The 21,448-nt window shown below is 37.1% G+C and overlaps 1 non-coding gene across 1 annotated transcript; it reads left to right on the plus strand.

Moving 5' to 3' along the window:
* Positions 1–10,015: 10,015 nt before the first annotated feature.
* Positions 10,016–10,122, plus strand: LOC121205600 (small nucleolar RNA R71). Its single transcript, XR_005900676.1, has one exon. It is a non-coding gene; the product is annotated as a small nucleolar RNA R71 (small nucleolar RNA).
* Positions 10,123–21,448: the final 11,326 nt, after the last annotated feature.

A 21,448-nucleotide genomic window follows, 5' to 3' on the forward strand; every position in this document is an offset into this window, starting at 1 on the left:
CGAATGTGTTTCCAGAAGAGTTGTCTGGGTTACCACCAGTTAGAGAAGTCGAGTTTCGTATTGATTTAGTATTAGGTACCTCGTTGATATCTATTGCTCCGTACAGGATGACCTTGGTTGACATGAAAAAATTGAAACCTGAGTTGCGAGAATTGATAGATAAGGGTTTTGTGAGACCTAGATTTTCTCACTGGGGTGCTCTCATATTATTTATAAAGAAGAAAGATGGATCCCTGAGGCTTTGTATCGACTACCATCAGCTCAACAAGGTGACTATAAAGAACAAGTATCCTTTACCGAGGATTGATGACTTGTTTGATCAGTTGAGAGGAGCAACAGTATTCTCAAAAATTGATTTGAGATTTGGCTACTATCAGTTAAGAGTTAAAGAGGTGGATGTGTTGAAAACCACTTTCAAGACAAGGTATGGGCACTATGAATTTCTTGTTATGCCTTTTGGAGTAGCTAATGAGCCTGCTGTTTTTATGGATTTGATGAATAGAATCTTCCGACCATATTTTGATATGTTTGTGGTTGTGTTCATCAATGATATCCTGATTTATTCTCGAGATAAGTTCGAGCATGCTGAGCATTTGAGGACTATATTATAGACTTTGAGAGATAAACAGTTGTCTGCTAAATTCAGTAAAAGTGAGTTTTGGCTTCGAGAAGTTAGAATTTTGGGACATATTGTTTCAGGTGATGGTATCTGGGTTGATCAAAGTAAGATTTTGGCTATTGTGGGTTGGAAACCGTTGAGGAATGTATCTGAAGTTAAAAGCTTTTTGGGCATAGCCGGATATTACTGACATTTTGTCAATGGGTTTTCGATGATTGCTACTCCTATAACCAAGTTGTTGCAAAAAGATGTTAAATTTGAATGGTCCGAAAAATGTCGGCAAAGTTTTGAGAAGTTGAAAGCATTATTGACTGAGGCACCGGTTTTAGTACAACCTGAACCCGAAAAGGAATTCATAATTTATAGTGACGCGTCATTTAATGGATTAGGATGTGTGTTGATGCAAGAGGGCAAAGTAATCGCTTATGCCTCAAGACAGTTGAAACTGCATGAGAAGAATTATTCGACATATTATTTGGAATTAGCTGCCATTGTGTTTTCTTTAAAAATTTGGAGACATCATTTGTACGGTGAGAAATGCCATATCTTTACTGATCATAAGAGTTTAAAATACTTGATGACTCAGAAAGATTTAAACTTGCGGCAACGGAGATGGCTTGAGTTACTAAAAGATTATGAGCTGGTAATTGATTACCACTCGGGTAAGGCAAATTTAGTCACAGATATGTTGAGTAGAAAGAATTTTTTTACTTTGAGAGCGATGAATACGCGGTTGACTTTGTCCGATAACTGTTCTGTAACACCCCTTACCCGTGTCCAATGTCGGGACAGGATACGAGGCATTACCAGACTTGAACATACAATACTATGTAAAATCGGGCCATAAAATTTTGTTCAAATTTAAAATTTATTCAAGAACATTAATATCGTCCAAATTTATGGGCCTTCAAGGCCCAAAACATACATCAAGGGCGATTCGGGACTAAACCATGAACTTTAGAAAAAATTTCATAAAACAGGGTCATACACTCGTGTGGACACAAGGACATGCTCGTGTGCCCTTGACATGCCCGTGGCCCCAGGCTGTGTAACTCTCTGTTTATGGCATCAGCATCAATTATGGGTCACATGACCATGTTACACGCCCATGTGCTAGGCTGTATGGCGAATTTAATTTTCTCATTTAAGGTGCAGACTTCCCACGGCCTGGGCACACGTCCATGTCCTAAGGCCGTGTTCTCTAGACAGCTGAGACATACGGCCGTGTCTCCGCCCGTGTGTTTACTACAATGCATACTGACTTGTGAAATTAGGGTGCAGGGGACACACAACCAAACTACATGCCCTTGGGGCTGACCATGTGTCACACACGGTCTACACACACACTCGCGTGTCTACCCGTGTGGACAAATTTTGAGGCTAATTTCCAAGCCCTCTTGTCACCCACAACAACACAAACACAATCACATGCCAATGGTGATAAATTAAGCAATGGTTGGGTTACTTAGACCTCCAAAACTTTACATCATGCATGTCATTCACTTATCAAAGTATACATGTTTAAAACTCCCCACTTGACAAGTTCAGTCATTTCATTTTTTACCTTTGTTCATATTATGACTATACTAATTGGTATCATTTATCCACCAAGCATAAATTCCACCTTTTATTATTCATTGTTAGCAACCAATTTAGCATACACCACACGAATAATAACACATCCTATGCATGTATCAACATTTAAGGATTTCAACCCAATAATCAAAATGAGCCATGTTTCATGGCCATATACAAAATGGAATAATATACCAAAAGGAGCCATCACTTTGGCTAAAATATATGACACATATAACAAAATGCTAAGTCCCCTATACATGCCATACTTAAAAGCATTAAACCAAATATACCCCTAAAGATTTGCTGATAGTATGACTCGAGCTCCGACTTCCACGATCCCCGAGCTAGCTTGACGATGCTAAAAGAAAAGGGAAAAGAGAGAGAGGTAAGCGCAAAGCTTAGTAAGTTGCATGTAAATAATAAACAACATAAATTAAGATATTCATGGATTAAACATGTTGATCACGTGATTTCGTGAAAGGTTTTAAATATTTATAATTACCCGCTCTTGAACTAGCTATTATTGCGATGTAGGCAAGTGTACCTATCGAAGAGTAGTATAGTTTTAGCAAGACCGGATTGTCGAACCCAAAGGAACTAAAAGTACTAGTAATGACTGTCTTTTTGTTATCTAGCCTAAGAATAAAGAGGTTTTTTTTAATTAGCTAATTATCTGAACTAAGAACGCATAGAGAAAAGAATTGGGGAATTGCTTTTGGGAAAAATCGATTGACTTAAGACAATCCCTAAGGAAAAATCCACTTAGACTTTACTTGTTATTCTGGCTCCGAATCGGACGATTTATTTATTCAACTTGTTCCGTAGAGATCCCTAAGTTATGTTATTATCCCTATTCAAGACTAATAACGTCTAATCCCTAGATTGAATAACTAAGACTTTTCTCTAATTAACACTCGAGGGTTGCATTAACTCGATCTATGGATCCCCTTATTAGGTTTCACCCTAATCTGGCAAAATCTTGTCACCTTATGTCTAGGCGTGCAATCAACTTCGTTTAATTATGACAAATGTACTTTTAGACAGGGTTTATTCCTCCTCTGAATAAGAGCTTGTCTTGAATCAATATCTTGGGATATTAAAACAAGAATTAAGAACACATAATTAAGAACAAGTTAAATATTTATCATACGATTCAGAAAATAATAACAAGATTCATCTTAAGTTTCATTCCCCTTAGGTATTTAGGGGTTTTAGTTCATAACTAAATAAGAAAAAATCTCAAAAGAATAAAGAATACAAAACATAAAGAAAACCCAAAACTCCTGAAGGGAAATTGAAGAGATATCTTCAGTCTTGATGATGAATCCGGCTCCTGAGATGGATCAATCGGCTTCCTTGGAGTAATTCCTTACCCTCTCTTCTCCGTCTCCCCCTTTTTTCCTTCTCTACGGTGTATTTATAGGCTTTGGGATGCCTAGAAGCCTTCAAAATTAGCCTTTTCTGAATTGTACTCAACCTAGGCTCGGCAGGGACACGCCCGTGGCACACGCCCATGTTCGATTACTTTAGGCCATGCTTAAGCCTGCCAGATTGACACGGCCGTGTGGTCTGCCCGTGTGAGGAGGTCCAGGCCGTGTTGATTTCGTACCTTTGTCCATTTTCTCCTTTTTTGGCCCGTTTCTCATTCCTTTTGCTCTTCTATGCTCTCCTAAGTATAAAACATGAAATTAAAGCATTAGGAGCATCGAGTTCACCAATTCTAATGAGAAATCATCCATAAAATGCATTAAACATGAGGTAAAACTATGTATAATTGATGGTTTATCAAATACCCCTACACTTAAGCATTTGCTTGTCCTTAAGCAAAATTCTCAACTCATAATCAAAATAAATTCTTCTCAACTTACAATTTCTATCGATAATATCTCAGAATAATCCATAGGTAATCATACATTGAGGATTCAACTAAAAGAACATAAAAGTTTCAAACATTCCAAGTTGAGTATTTAATCAAGCAAACATAGGTGTCTCTCCGCATCTAAGTAATTGCCTTTGATTCAGAATATCATAGAGTTTCACAACCTCACTAAAGATTCACTCAAATCACTCGAGGTGTTTAAGTACAATAAATGAAGCACTCAATAGTCAATAATGAAAAGTCATTACCATAGGCTTGCATGAAAATCAAATCTCCACCACTATAATTTAAGATGATACATCAATCAAAAGGTCTTTGGAGGGTTGTAATGAGGCTTGGTTAGGGGGTGTGGTCACAAGCTGAAAGAAAGGGTTAGAATCGAGATTGAATTGAAAAAATACCTAACTAGAAAAAGAGTTAATCATTACTTGCGTACAACAGAGCTTCTTCTCAGACTATGGAATTTAACTTTTGAAGCTTACAAACAGAAGATAACTACTAATGTGTATACATGTTTTTTTTAAAGAACAAGTTTAAATAATATAGACTAACTATTAAGAACAAAACATAGCTAACCAATCCATTCAACTCAAATCTTGACAAAAATAGGGATTAAATTTAAGGGATTTCAACAATAATGGGTTAAGGGTTAATTTGAGGTTAATACAAGGAATGGGCTGTTAGGCTCAAGGGGGTTTACTAGGGGTTAATCGTGGAGGTAGGATTTTCATGGCATGAGTGGGTTAATCCTAAGTGCCTTAATCATTTTGATATATCAAATCAAATGGTGTGGTATCGACATGCATAATCAAGCAAGTTCTAGAATAATAGTTCAATACTGACGCATTCAAAGCAATAATAAATTGAGCATGAAAGGATTAATAGATGCTCAAAAGGCTAAAAAATCTCACAAAAATTATGGATTTTTGATGTTTAGACTCGTGAATTCCAATTCAAAGTAATACCTAGACTTGGGGAAACAACCTATAATTTTAAATTCTTAAAAATCAACTCATCATACTTGATTCTCTAATGTCTTAAAGTTTAAACAATCAATGCATAAAGGCCTATGTTTTAATTCAAGATATATCAATCAAAATCATAAATCAATTAAAATTTATCCTAAATATGATATGAAAGCTTTTCAAGAGAACAAGGCAGTCATTCAGGGATTTTTCTAATAATAAAATAAATACCCCCTACACTTAAGATGTACATTGCCCTCAATGTACAAAAGATAGATATTAGAGTGTAAAAATAAGATAGGGAGAGAAGTGAGACTTCCTGTATGATGAATTCCTCGAACTGGAGTTTTGGAGAGGAATCGGTTCGAGAGTGGATGAGGATACTCTAGTGGTAGTTATGGTCGTGGGCGAGCAGGGCATGAAGTCGTGGAGAACCTTTCCCGGTGGAAGTTTGGTTCCTATGTGATGATGAGCTTAAGTGCTCTATAGAACTGTGATAAAATTAAGAGCTTTTTAGGGGATATTAGGAAGAATAATTACTCAAAAAGAAATAACCGAAATTAAAAATTAAAAATTAAAAATAAAATTTCTAAAATTCAATAAAAATAAAAAGTAGTTTCAATAAAAATTAAAAACATAAAATAATAAGAAAATATTTTTAAACATCTTCATCGTTGGATGGTTCCCGAGGTGGGACTGGCGATAAGATGTGGAGGTGCTGACAAATCTGCTGTAGAGTAGCACCAATGTTGTCAAATCATTGAAAACATTGTTGCTCGAATCGAGTGAGGCGCTCAGAGATGTCAGCATATGAAGCCACCGTATGAACTGGACGAGAGGGTGGTGGTGGCTGAGTTAGTGGGTCCTCGTGCTGTGGGGGGACATCATCAGGAATGTCCTCGTAGGCCTCCTCCTTGGTAGATTGGACGAGACGATATTGGGGAGGGTAGGTTCCTCGGTGCCTCTCGATCATCCTCATGTTAAGCATGCTCGAGATGCCTTGTGGAGACATCTGGCCGATGAGGGTGAGGGATGATTCTTGGGCCCTGGTGTTGAGGAGCCCGAAGTGTTGCGCCAGTCGAGTCACGTAGGGGCCAATGGAGATGACCCTCTTCCGATGCTGCTTCGTCTGGTGCTGAATCGCAAGGGCGATGAAATAGGCAAGGTCGATGACGTGCTATTGTGACATGCACCATAAGAAGTAGACGTCGTGGGTGTTGACAACGCCAGTGCTCTCTCGCCTCCCTATAATCGTGAGCTAAAATAGCGTGTAAGTACCTCAGGGATGGTGGGAGAACTAATGCCTTGGAGCGGCTAGGATTGTAGGAGGCCGTGCTAGGGGCCAAAGTGTGCCATCACTTTAAGGGAGAGAAATGTATGTGGCGACTGAGAGCATGTAGTTCATTCTCCTCCTTGAACTCCTCCGTATATAAGCCTAGTGCAGCACCAAACTTTGGGACGCTTAGTTGGCGGATTAATCCACCTAGGCAAAATTAAACCGTGCCGGGATCATCGTAGTATGTCATTAGGTCTGAAGATGGAACGTTGAGCATAGTTCCATCGTGAGCTCAAGGTATGTCGGCTCGATAATCCTAAAAAATAGCTCCCAAGGGTCGGTGGTTAGGAGGGCTCGAATCGAATCAGCCAACTGAACCAGTTCTATAACAGCCCAGTCGATGCAGCAACCCGCAATTAAAGGTCGGGCCCGAAGAATTTGGAATAGTTCTTCTTGGGGCCCTCGGGGGAACTGTAGGAGAGGGTGACGAATTTTCGCGGTTAGACCCGCGGAAGAGGACGCTTCCTTTCTTTTCTTTGAGAAAGGTACGGCGGTTTTCTTTCCTCGTGAAGACGACATCAAAAGCCTGTAATATAAAGAATAATAATAATAGGTAAACAAATTCGAAAAAATAAAAGGCATGAATTTGGAACTAATTATTTCAGCCAATACTATTAATATGAGGCAAACTCAACCACAATAATAATGAGAATGAGAATAGAAATGTAATGGGTATGAGGTTTTCCTAATCTCAATTTAACACGGGATGTATGATAACTAACTTAGGAATACAAATTAAATGATATACATTGGCATGGTAATAGCATGAGAATAAACATAGTAATGTCATGGGTATGAGGCGCTCCTACTAACTTGATTTAACACAAAATGTATGATAACTAACATAAGAATGCAAATTAAATGATAGAAAAATGAAAAATAGTTCAAAATATATGAAGTTTATGTAGATAATAAGCATTAGAAATAAGTAAAATAGAAGTGAAAGGAGTAAACAAACGCTAAGGGAAAAAGAATGAGAGTAAAAAATGAAGTGGGAAGCGGCGCACGAGCATGGCAAGGAGGCCATGTAGAGTTGCAGCGGCTACGGTTAGGGTTTTTTGAATGGGGAAGAAAGTGAATAGTGCAGGGTATTTATAGATTTTTGGCCAGACGGCCAGGGCATACACCCGTGTTCTCCAATTTTAGTCCGTGTGATTCGCGAATTTCAAATTTGGGCGCATCTGACATTTAGTACACGCTCGTGTTCCTCGAGCGTGCGGGTTCACACGGCCGTGTCGCATGGCCGTGTCTTGCTTCGTTCGCTTCTCCCACACCTGTGTTAATTTAACAGGTTCGACCACGGGGGTTCGACACTGGCGTGTCGAACGCCCGTGTTGTTTTAACAGGTTTGCCCATGGTTCTTCCACACAGGCGTGTCACACGCCCGTGTTGTTTTGGCAGGTTCGACCACGACCATATCGCACGGCCGTGGCGTTTAATCATAGCCCATGTTGGGGAAATCTTTTGCCCTGTTTTCACATGGCCTTAAGCACGCCCGTGTGCTTGACCGTGTCTCTGTGGAAACACCTGTATTCAAGATTTCTATTAATAAGTTATGAGTTAAATACCAAAATTTAAAGAAATTAATATTGTTAGTGCTCGGGTTGCCTCTCAAGAAGCGCTTATTTATAGTCTAAGCTCGACTTACCTCTCCAGTGAATGGGCATGGTGGTTTGAGGAGTTTATACTCCTCATTCCTGCTATCAATCTCATCAAAATAAGGTTTTAATTGGGTGTTGTTTACCTTAAAAGTGCCGAACTTGGGATGACTCACCTCCACCGTACTGAATGGAAAAATACTGAGTACCGTAAGAGGGTTTTTCTTCATTTGGTGTGGTAGTGACAATGTGGGGATCTGCGACATCTAGTAAGACCTTATCACCAACCTTAAGTTGATTTGGAAAGGTATCAGGCTCGTTTTGGCATAGTTTCTGTTTGTCGGGTGTTCTTGGTTTGTGCGTCTGCCATTCATCAAGTTCCTCAATTTGTAATCTTCAATCTTCATGAACAGGTCCTCTACTGGTGCTTGAGAACGACTCGTGTGCTTCCTTCAGACTCATTTTCTAATAGGTTGCACCATATTGTTAGTTTTAGTAGAATGGTTTAAATGATCATCTTCAATTCCTGATGTGTTGCTAGAATTGCGAGCTTGAAGGGTGATTGTTTCGTCTCCCACCTGGAGTGTGAGTTCACCTATGCCAACATCAATGATGGTTTTAGTAGTTGCTAAAAAGGGCTTTCCTAGATTTAAGGGAGTGTTGCTATCCTCTTCTATGTCTAGAACAATAAAGTCATTTAGAAATATAAATTTATCGATTTTAACTAGCACATCTTCAATAATCCCTCTAGGGAATCTTATAGTTTTATCTACTAATTGAATGCTCATCCTAGTCTGTTTGGGTTTCCCAAGACCTAGTTGCTTAAACATTTTGTAAGGCATGACGTTGATACTAACCCCTAGATCAGCTAATGCATGATTAACATATAAACTACCAATTAATCAAGGAATAGTAAAGCTCCCTGGGTCTTTTAGTTTGTTGGGTAGTTTATTTTGGAGAATGGCTGAGCAAACTGCGTTCAGCTCCACATGCGACGCCTCGTCCAACTTCCGCTTATTTGTAAAAAGCTCTTTTAAAAATTTCATTGCGTTTGGAATCTGCGGTAGAGCTTCAATAAACGGTAAATTAATATGTAATTTTTTAAAAAGGTTAAGGAATTTACCAAATTGTTCATCTGAGCGGTCTTTCCTTGTTGCGTTGGGGTATGGCACATGAGGTTTATATTCGACAGTCACTGGTTTGCTTGTATTTTGATCTACCTCACCTTGACCTTTGCTTACCACAGTTTCTTGCCTCAGTTCTGGTTCAGGCTCAACGACTCCTTCGTCATCTTGAATATTAATTGCGTTGAGTTGTTCCCTTGGGTTAGGTTTGGTATTACTTGACAAACTACCTTGTGGTCGTTCGGAGATTAGTTTGGAAAGCTGGCCTATCTGAGTTTCGAGGCTTTGGATCGATGCTTGTTGATTTTTAAGTGCTGTCTCGGTGTTCTGAAAATGGGTTTGTGACACTGATATAAACTTTGAGAGTATCTCTTCAAGGTTTGTCTTCTTTTCCTGTTGGTAAGGTGGTTGTAGGTAGCCCGGAGGATGTTGTGGTCTTTGATTTCCTTGACCACCCCACGAGAAATTGGGGTGGTTCCTCCAACTTGCATTATAAGTGTTACTATATGAATTGTTTTGAGGTCAAGGATTATTACCCATGTAGTTTAATTGCTCGTTATCCATGCTGTGGCCATAAGGTTGGTATTTCGAATGGTTTGTTCCAACGCTACTTACTTCGCACTGCATTACTGGGTGAACCTGTGAAGAAATAAGAAAACCATCAATCTTTTTATTCAAGAGTTCAACCTGATTAGAGAGCCTGGTGATCGAATCGATGTTATAAACGCCGGATTTTTTTGTTGGCTTTGTCCTCATGACTTGCCACTGATAGTTATTCAGTGACATCTCCTCTATAAACTCATAGGCATCTTCCGGTGTTTTATTGTTGATGGTTCCGCCCGCCGCTATGTCAACCATTTGCCGAGTCGAAGGATTCAGACCATTGTGAAATGTTTGTACTTGGAGCAAAAGCGATAACCCATGGTGAGGGCACATTCTCAGTAAGTCCTTGTATCTCTCCCATGCATTGTAGAGGGTTTCTAAATCCATCTGCACAAAAGAAGAGATATCATTACGTAATTTAGCCGTTTTAGCCGGAGGAAAATATTTTAGTAAGAATTTTTTAGTCATTTGTTCCCAAGTAGTAATTGACCATTGTGGTAACGAGTTCAACTATTGTTTAGCTTTGTTCCTCAATGAAAAGGGAAACAACCGAAGATGTATGGCATCATCAGAAACGCCATTAATTTTAAATGTATCGCATAGTTCTAAGAAGTTGGCTAAATGAGCGTCGGGATCCTCATCCTGCAAACCATCAAACTGAACAAATTGTTGTATCATTTGAATAGTGTTAGGTTTTAATTCAAAAGTATTTGCAGCTACAGCAAGTCTAACTATGCTTGATTCAGTTCCTGTTAAAGAAGGTTTATCATAATCATACATAGCGCGTGGAGCAAGATTTTGATTAACCGCAATTGTAGGAGGTAGCTGATTACCTTGGTTTTCAGCCATCTCGTCGGTAGAGGGTTGAGTATCGTCTTCTTGCTCATTCTCCGTGTATCTTAAGCTGTGCCTTATTTCTCTTTGGTTTCTACAAACTGTACGATCGATTTCTTTGTCAAAAAGTATTGGTCCCGACGGGTTTCTTCTAGACATAAACTATAAAAACCTGCCAAGAGAAAGAAAGAGTAGGTTAATAAATAATAATAAAAATAAAATAAAATTAAGTTGCAAGAAAAACAAATGGCTGAAGTAATAAAAATTGAGCGTTCCTAATATCTTAGTTCCTCGGCAACGGCGCCAAAAACTTGATCGTGTGATTTCATGATAGGTATTAAATATTTATAATTACTCGTTCTTGAACTAACTATTATTGCGATGTAGGCAAATGTACCTATCGAACAGTAGTATAGTTTTAGCAAGACCGAATTGTCGAACCGAAAGGAACTAAAAGTACTAGTAAGGACTGTCTTTTTATTATCTAGCCTAAGAATAAAGAGGTTTTTTTTAATTAACTAATTTTTTGAACTAAGAACGCATAGAGAAAAGAATTGGGGAATTGCTTTTGGGAAAAATTGATTGACTTAAGACAATACCTAAGGAAAAATCCACCTAGACTTTACTTGTTATTCTGGCTCCGAATCAGACGATTTTTTCATTCAACTTATTTCGTATAGATCCCTAAGTTATGTTATTATCCCTATTCAAGACTAATAACGTCTAATATCTGATTGAATAACCGAGACTTTTCTCTAATTAACACTCAGGGTTGCATTAACTCGATCTATGGATCCCCTTATTAGGTTTCACCCTAATCCGACGAAATCTTGTCACCCTATGTCTAGGCGTGCAATCAACTCCGTTTAATTATGACAAATGTACTCTTAGATAGGGTCTATTCCTCCTCTGAATAAGAGCTTGTCTTGAATCAGTATCTTGGGATATTAAAACAAGAATTAAGAACACATAATTAAGAACAAGTTAAATATTTTATCATACGATTAAGAAAATAATAACAAGATTCATCTTAAGTTTCATTCCCCTTAGGTATTTAGGGGTTTTAGTTCATACCTAAATAAGAAAACATCTCAGAAGAATAAAGAATACAAAACATAAAGAAAACCCAAAACTCCTGAAGGGAAATTGAGGAGATATCTTCAGTCTTGATGATGAATCCGGCTCCTGAGATAGATCAATCGGCTTCCTTGGAGTAATTCCTTACCCATTCTTCTCCGTCTCCCCCTTTTTTTTCCTTCTCTACGGTGTATTTATAGGCTTTGGAATGCCTAAAGGCCCTCAAAATTAGCCTTTTCGGAATTGGACTCAACTTGGGCTCGACAGGGACACGCCTATGGCACATGCTCGTATTTGATTACTTTAGGCCGTGCTTGAGCCTACCAAATTGACATGGCCATGTGGTCTGCCCGTGTGAAGAGGTCCAGGCCATGTTGATTTCATACCTTGGCCCATTTTCTCTGTTTTTGGCCCGTTGCTCGTTCCTTTTGCTCTTCTATGCTCTCCTAAGTGTAAAACATGAAATCAAAGTATTAGGAGCATCGAATTCACCAATTATAATGAGAAATCATCCATAAAATGCATTAAACATGGTGTAAAAATATGTATAATTGATGGTTTATCACATGTTATCAATTATCACCACAATATCACAATACACACATGAACAAGGTTAGAATTGACATTAAATGTCATTAAACATCATGCTTATCTTACTCCTTTCTACTCATGCAAAATTTCCCATCATGTATAGAGTTCAATACTCATGGGATTCATGTACATACTTGTACCCTACATTCTTACTCATATCACTCCACTTCTTAACCCAAAATTTTGAATGGCCCATTAAACCATCCAGAATACTAAAGGACGCTCAGGATTATCATACACCAAATAAAGTACCAATGGCATGTCCCAGACGTGGTCTTACATTAATCCACATATCATCACCGATGCCATGTCCCAGACATGGTCTTACACTGGCACATATATCATCGTCGATGCCATGTGCCAGACATGGTCTTACACAAGCATACATATATCAGTGCCGATGCCATGTCCCAAACATGGTCTTTCACAGGCACACATATATCAGTGCTGATGCCATGCCCAGACATGATCTTACACAGGCACAAATATATCAGTGCCGATGCCATGTCTAGACATGGTCTTACACTGGTACACATCTCGGATGCCAATGTCATGTCCCATACATGGTCTTATATGGAATCTCATTTAGCACGGTGTCATGACATCCAAGTCCTAAGTATTCCTTCGGGTCACCCGGGACTTCCGAGATACGAGGCTATCATCAAATTTCCATTAGATTGTCACAAGTTAATTGCATTAGAGTATACATACATGTATCATGAAATGTCAAATATTAAATTCGTAATATTGGAATTTTTGAATTACTTACACACAACTTACCTCGGTTCAAAATTTGACTATTTGCAATTTAATCCACAACATTGCCTTTTCCTCGGTCAAGGTCTATTCCTCGTCCCTGTTGATCTATAATAGCACATTTAGTTCATTTAATACACACATTATTCAATTCAATCCAAAAATTACAATATGAAAAATTTACAAATTTGCCCCTAAAGTTTCACATAATTATGAAATTACCTTTAGGCTCATAAAATGAAAAGTATCCCATTTTCTCATTACCCAAGCTTAGCCGAATCATTTATTCTCTTATACCATACCAAAATTTTCATTTATTCACATATTTACACATAGTTTTTACAACTTTTACAATTAGGTCCTTTTTATCAATTTCACCAAAAATCACCTAGTAAAAGTTGTTTATCACACGTCAAAACCTTCATCTTATTCCATTAGACATCAAAACACAAGCATGCCATTCATGGGTATATTTTTCACATGAACCCTAGCTCAAATGAAGGGTATAAATAGCTAAATCGAGCTACGAGGATTTTAAAAATACAAAGAACATTAAAAACGGGGCTAGGATGCACTTACTTTGAGCTTGAAATATGAAAGAAACCCTAGCTATGGCTCCTTATGATATTCGGCCAAGGATGGAGAAGATGGACTCAATTTTTGACTATTTTTCCCTTTTAATTATTTTAAATACCAATAGACCAAAATGCCCCTCCATTAAGACTTTGAGATATTATCCCTCCTATGTCCATTTTTGTCCATAATGACATATAATGGTCTATTTACTAAATAAGGACTTCAAATTTCAAATCTCATCACAATTAAGTCTTTAAATCAACTAGAATACATGTTTTTCACTTATTGTAATTTAGTCCTAATAATTTAATTGAACACCTTATCGGTAAAATTTTGCATCTATATTTTCACATAGGCATGCATATATATCATGGATCTCATAATATTCATAATGTAACATCCAAAATTAGGGCCTAGTAGAAATAGCGGTTTCGAGACCGGAAATCTGAAATAGAAATAATTATTTTATGATTCTCATGAGGTCTATGATATGATTGCATGCTTGTGTGCAAGTTTCATGAAGAAATTCTATGCATAAAATGTCTAATTGAACTTTAGGGACCAAATTGAATAGGATGCAAAACTTGTGTTCTAGAAGCTTTTAGCAAGAAATTGCTTTAGATTATAAATTAGAAGATTCTAATAATCAATTCGACCAATTTCTAAAAGTTTGGACAAAAATGGACATGTGAGGAAAAAAATTTAAAGAAAGACTCTAGGGGCATTTTGGTCATTTGGTAATTAAAAGAATAAAAAAGGAAAATCAAAGCAAAAATATGCTCATCTTCTTCATGCTTCACAAAAACTCTCAAGACACCATAGCTAGGGTTTTGTTCAACTTTCAAGCTTGATTGTAAGTGCTCACGGGCCTCGTTTTTAATGTTCTTTACATTTTTGAAGTCATTGTAGCTTTATTTACCTATTTCCACCCTTATTTTGATGTAGGATTTATGTATGAAAATTTACCCATGTGTGACATGCATTTATTTTGATGATTCGTGGAGAAATATGAGAGTTTAGTGTGTGATAAACATCTTCTACTAGGTGATTTTTCATGAAAACACATAAAAATGACCTTTTTGTAAAAGTTATAAAATAAGCGGTTAGATTTGAAAGAAAATGTAGGCTGATATGAGTATGTTATAAGTTCGGCTAGGCTTGGGTATCAAAGAAAATGAACACATTTCATTTTATTAGCCTAGGGACTGAGTTGTAATTATGTAAAATTTTGGGGGTAAAATTATAACTTGTGGATTGCTTTGAACAATGTGATGATTAAATGAGCTGAATTTGCTATTATAGATAAAGAAAAATAGAGTTCAGACCTATACCGGGGAAAGAATAAGATTTTGGACTAAATCGTATAAATTATCCATATTTTGTACCAAGGAAAGTTCATGTGTAAATAATGCAATCATATATCATGTTTTTAATATTTTGTTAATGCATGAGTTTACATGATTACTTATTATGTCAAGTGTATTAATAATGTTGTAACCTATGAGCACGAGATTGTGAATGAATTCGATGAACATGAGATGTTGAGAAATTATCGTTTGAACCTTAGGAATAGTTTAGGATACAATGTGACATGTCACTAGGAACTATGTGGTTATGAGCTCATGAATATGTGTGTATATATGATATGTGAATTCGGGTGCTAGTCTTGTACGTCCTTCCAGTGGCTGGGTATCCCAGCATGTGTTGCGGGTACCTGTCAGCTTGTATGAGCAGCCCGAGTAGTTACGTCCTGACTGTCAGCTTATGTGAGTAGGCCCGTGAGTAGCTCGTGAGCGAGCAATATGTGATCGTGATTTGAGGTAGCATGTGGCTACATTTAATGCACTATGTGCAACTCTTCCACGTATCCAATAATATTCTAAGTGTTTAATGGTAAACTTATGAGTTAATCGAAAAGTAAATCAATGAAGAGAGAATATGATAGTGTGACTTGAGTTGGTACAGGTTTGCACGATAAGCTCATCTAAATGAGCTCAATATGTTCTGAATGTTTGGTAAGATTGAAAATGTATGAGTTATGTTTACAAATTTGAGTTATATCTATGAATTCATGATAACACTCAAATAAATCTAGGTTATGTCATAAATGTATATATATATATGATCATGCTGCTATTTATTTGCATGTGAACTTACTAAGCTTCATGCTTACTCCCTTCTCTTTTCCCATTTTCTTATAGTTTCGCCAAGCCAACTCGGGGATCGAAGGACGTCAGAGGCCCAATCACACTATCAACTGGACATTTGGGGTATAGTTAGTCTCAATATTTTGAGTATGGCATGTACAGGGACTTGGTCTTTTTGTTATATGTCATATTGGTCTAGTTAAATGTGTTGGCTTATGAAAATGTTGATTTATTTTGTGTATGGCCATGTGATATGGTCCATATTGATAATTTGGGTTGTAACCCTAATCAATTATACATGCATGTAATGTTTTATGTTTGATGTGTTTTTTTGTGGATGAGATGTGTGAGGAATGGCACATGTGCAAAGAGAATGAATCATGGTTAATGAGTATACCAAATCTATGGTATGATTAGGTAATTTAAAAGTAGAGTTAGCCTAATGCATGAATATGAAATTGGTGTGAAATGCCATATGAAAGTATGATGTTTTGGATAAGTGACAAGTTGTAATTAAAAGGCATGGAATAATCATGTTTATGAGTTTTCAAGTGACTAAATATAGTAGGTTGCATGCCATCTTAGATGATTAATCAAATGAGCTTTTAAGGGTGACAAATGACTTGGAAAATAGCCTAAAACTTGTCTATACAGGTAGACACATGGGGATGTGTCTAGGCCATGTGTGACACACGGTCTGCCCCATGGGCATGTGGTTAGACCGTGTGTCCCCTGCACCCTAATTAATGCAAACAGAATACCCAATAGTAAACACACGGGCAGAGACACGGCTGTGTGTCTCAGCCGTATGCCAGGCACGGCCTTAGAACATGGGCGTGTGCCCAGGCCGTGTGAAGTCTGCACTTAATTTTGAGAATTTAATTCACCACATGGCCTACGCACGCAGGCAAGTGACTTGGCCGTGTGACCCTAATTGTATGATGATGTCATACTCAGAAAGTTATACGAGCTAAGGACACAAGCGTGTCCCTAGCCACATGGGCGTATGTAACCACATGGCCTACCCATATGGGTGTGTGACTCCCCAAAGTAAAATTTTTTTCTATGTTATCCTAAGATTTTCTAAAGTTCTCAGTTTAGTCCTAAACCCCCTTCGATGTCTATTTTGGGCCTTGTAGGCCCTTATAAGGGACAATTTGCATGAAATTGAAAAGTTTTGAAATTTGAACAAAATGTTATGACCGATTTTGTGTGGATGTTAATGTTTTAGCTCAGTAATGCCTCGAACCCTGTAATGGCATCAGATACAGGTAAGGGGTGTTACACATAAAATAATTATTTCTATATCAGATTTGGGGTCTCGAAACCATGTTTTTTACTAAACCCTAATTTGAGATGTTATAGGTTCGATCTTAGCTGAGTTGAGAGTTAGACTGTTATTTCTTCAAAAAATTTGTGAAGCTCAGAAATGTGACAGTGATTTGCAAGCCAAAAAGAGTTCTCTGTGAATCAGGTAGTGATTCTGATTTTCATATCAGATTCAAAGATTGTTTGATGTTCTGAGGCAGAATTTGTGTTCTGAAAAATGATGAGCTTGTTCAGAAAATTCTTCATGAAGCACATAATGGTTGTTTATCTGTGCATCCGGGTAGTACAAAAATATATAATGATTTGAATAAATCGTATTGGTGGTCAGGCATGAAACGAGATATTTCAGAGTTTGTTTCGAAGTGTTTGATTTGTTAACAAGTGAAAGTTGAACACCAAGTGCCTTCAGGTTTACTTCAGCCAGTGATGGTGCCCGAGTGGAAATGGGATAGGATTACTATGGACTTCATAACTAGGTTGCTTTTGACTCTAAAAAAGAAAGATGCCATCCAGGTTGTTGTTGATAGATTAACGAAACTGACTCATTTTATTCTGGTACGTACGAACTACTCACTTGACAAGTTAGCCGAATTGTACATTTCGGAGATTGTGAGATTGCACGGAGTGCCTATGTCCATTATTTTGGATAGAGATCCGAGGTTTACTTTGCAATTTTGGAAGAAGCTGCAAGAAGCTTTGGGTACGAAGCTGAACTTTAGTACCGCATTTCATTCGTAAACCGACAGTCAGTCTGAAAGAATGACTTAGGTACTCAAAGATATGCTCTGATATTGTGTTTTGGAATTTGAAGGTAGTTGGGAGAAATATCTACCATTAGTCAAGTATGCTTACAACAATAGTTTTTAGTTGAGTATAACGATGGTAACTTATGAGGCATTGTCTGGCCGCAAGTGCCGAACACCATTGTATTGGACTGAGCTTAGTGAGAGACAGAGTCACGGAGTTGATTTGGTAAGAGAAATCGAAGAAAAAGTGAAGGTAATCCGTGATTGCTTGAAAGCAGCTTCAGATTGACAAAAGTCGTATGTGGATTTGAAAAGAAAATAGATTGAGTTTTAGGTTGGCGATAAAGTATTTTTGAAAGTATCTCTGTGGAAGAAGATTATAAGATTTGGTCGTAAAGGAAAGTTGAGTCCACGTTTCATTGGGCCATCTGAGGTTATAGAAAGAATAGGGACAGTGGCATATCGGTTAGCTTTTCCGACAGAGTTAGAAAGGATTCATAATGTGTTTCATGTGTCGATGTTGCACCGTGATCAATCAGATACCTCACATGTGATTTCACCGACAGAAGTCGTGATTCGACTTGATGACTTATGGTGAAGAACTGATCAAGATTGTAACTCGGGAAGTTAAACAATTGAGAAATAAGAGTATAACCCTAGTGAAAGTTTTATGGAAATCACATGGGGTCGAAGTGGCTACGTGGGAACCCGAGGAGGCTATGAGAAAGCAATACCAAAACCTATTTTCTAGTAAGATTTTCGGAGAAGAAAATCCCTAAAGGGCAGAGAGTTGTAATAGCCTGATTTTGGGCCTAGTTGGAATAGTGGTTTCAGGACCACGAATTCGACATAGTAAAACTTGTTTTAATCATATTTTATGGTCTACAGTTTTATGGAATGATTTTGTGAAAATTTCGTTAAAAAATTTTGACGTTTGGGCGCTCAATTTGGTCAAAAGGACTAAATTGTAAAAAGTGCAAAACTTGAGTTCTACATGCTAGAGGTGTCTAGTTGTTATGAAATTTTAAATTGAAGGTCTTTATATGGTAATTAGACCGTTTGTTAAGTTAGTGGACAAAAATGGACATGTGGTAAGAGAAATTTCATGTTTTAAGTTAGGGGCGTTTTGCTCATTTAGTAATTAAATGAATTTAAAGGAAAAAATGTAGCCAAAAACCTTGTCCATCTTCTCCCCTTGTGCTGAAAATTAAAGTAAGACATAGCTAGGGTTTGGCCACCTTTCAAGCTCGATTGTAAGTCCGTTCTTGCCCTGTTTTTAATGCTCTTTACATTTTTGAAGTCGTTATCACTCGATCTATCTATTTTTACCGATAATTTGAGAAATGATTAAGGTCTAGGTTTTACCCATGTCAGATATGTGTGTATTTTTATGTCTAATGTAGAAAATGTGTGTTTGGTGTATGATAAACAACTTTTGCTAGGTGATTTTTGATGAAAATGTCAAAAGGACCAATTTGTAAAAAGGTTATAAAATGTGTGTAAAAGTGTGATTAAATGAAAAATGGGGCTGTTATAAGCATAAAAGATGTTCGGCTAGGCTTGGGAATGAAAGAAATTGAATCTATTTCAATTTAAGAGCCTAGGGACCAAAGTGTAAAAATGGAAAAATTTAAGGGCAAAAATGAAATTTTGCCATAATATGATTTTTGAACTGATTTGAGTAATGTGAATAATAAATGAGTTAAATTTTCTATTATAGATCAAGAGAAACGAGGTTCGGACCTAGATCGGTGAAAAACTAAAGTGTTTGACGAGTAAGTCCTATTTCTAGTATTTTGTACCAAGGTAAGTTCTTATATAAATAATGCATTTTTTTAATTATGTTTTAAATGCTCTTGTAACACCCCGAACCCGTATCCGCCGCCAAAATTGGATTATGAGGCATTACCGGACAATGCTGAACATTCACAATCATTTCGTAAACATCGAAACGTCATAGATCAAACATCAATACGGAGTCCCATGTATAGGTCGTTAGACCTTAAACATGTATTAGAAAGGGGACGGGACTAAACCAAACACATATAAAAAAATTTCGAAAGCTTAACATTTTTCCAAGGTCTGCAGGTCACACGCTCGTGTGAACAGGCCGTGTACTTGGCTGTGCCAAAACTGGAGGGTATACTAACTTTAATTTGTAGGGTACCTAGGGGACACACGACTGTGTAACGTGGCCGTGTGTCGCACACGGTTGAGACACACGCCCGTGTCTCTGCCCGTGTGGATAAAAATAGGCCATTTGAATAGCCATATAAGAAACATATATACAATCACAACCAAAACCAAGCCATATCACATGGCTATATATACATTACAGTCATATTGACATAACTCTAACCTATACATGCCACTTAACCACAAACTCAAAGGTTTTATTTACCGAAACGATAACCGAATAGCGTGATGAGATCTCCTGCAACTTCCAACCTGAGTAAGTCTCCGAAACTCTATAAACAAAGGAAAAACATACAGAGTAAGTTTCGAGAGCTTAGTAAGTCAAAAGCAATTAAATCTTCACAAAATCATGCATATAGTTCAAGTTGATTAAGTCAAAATTTAGTTAACCTCATACACATATTCAATCACTTTTCTATATAATCCAACATCGCCACATTAAATAATTTCGTTACATAACCAACCAAAACATAGTCATTTATTTCATTTCATGCATAAAAATATATAAATTCCTTTTTATGCATTTCAAAACCCGAATAACCATATTCCATTTTTTTTTCATAATTCTCGTGTCCAAAACTTAGGACCACAATTTTATATAACAAGCGCATTTGTAATACATCGTTCCTTTTCATATATTTCACATATCATCATTTGAATCATGCTTGCATTTCATATCATAATTTCATATATACATCCCATGTACCTGAATCATATATGGCAAATCACATTTACAATTCTACCTTTCTCATATAATTCATTTGATCATAAATAACTTACTAGTATCCACATCTCGTATTCACATAGATCATATATTTACTAATCATAATCATACTCGCTTTCATTGCATAATTTTTCATCTACTACATATTTAACATTATCAATAACATAGATTCCATAGGTACCTGTACCATTACGTTCTTACCTATCACCTTTATCACTTTAATGCTTGAAGCACCAATTCATTCGATCATCAATGAAAATTCAACGAACTCGCAAACTTAGTGCCAATTTATTAGCCGATGCTTTAATTATATCACACACTTAGTGCCATTACATTAAACCGAACTCATATCGGTATCGCACACATAGTGCCATTTACTCAGCCAATGCTGTTATAATCTCGCACACTTAGTGCCATTTTAATAGCCGTAGCTATTTCATTTATTGAACACTTAGTGCCTCAAATTCAGTTCATATTTTACATACTTCAACTTCACATTTATATTCTTTTACAACTTAATTCAGCATGTATATAATGCACATACATTTCAATTTGATAACATTTAATTACTTATGAACTTACCTCATACGGATACAAACGGACCAGAACGACTATTCGATAATTTTCGACTTTCCCCGATCCATATCTGATATTCTCATTTCTTGATCTAATTCAATGCAAATTCAACTTATTTAATCATATACTCAATCAAATTCATCTAAAAACACATAATTGGGCTAATTACACTTTTGCCCCCAACATTTCACATT

Source organism: Gossypium hirsutum, chromosome A08, assembly GCF_007990345.1.
Source record: "Gossypium hirsutum isolate 1008001.06 chromosome A08, Gossypium_hirsutum_v2.1, whole genome shotgun sequence".
Taxonomy (NCBI): domain Eukaryota; kingdom Viridiplantae; phylum Streptophyta; class Magnoliopsida; order Malvales; family Malvaceae; genus Gossypium; species Gossypium hirsutum.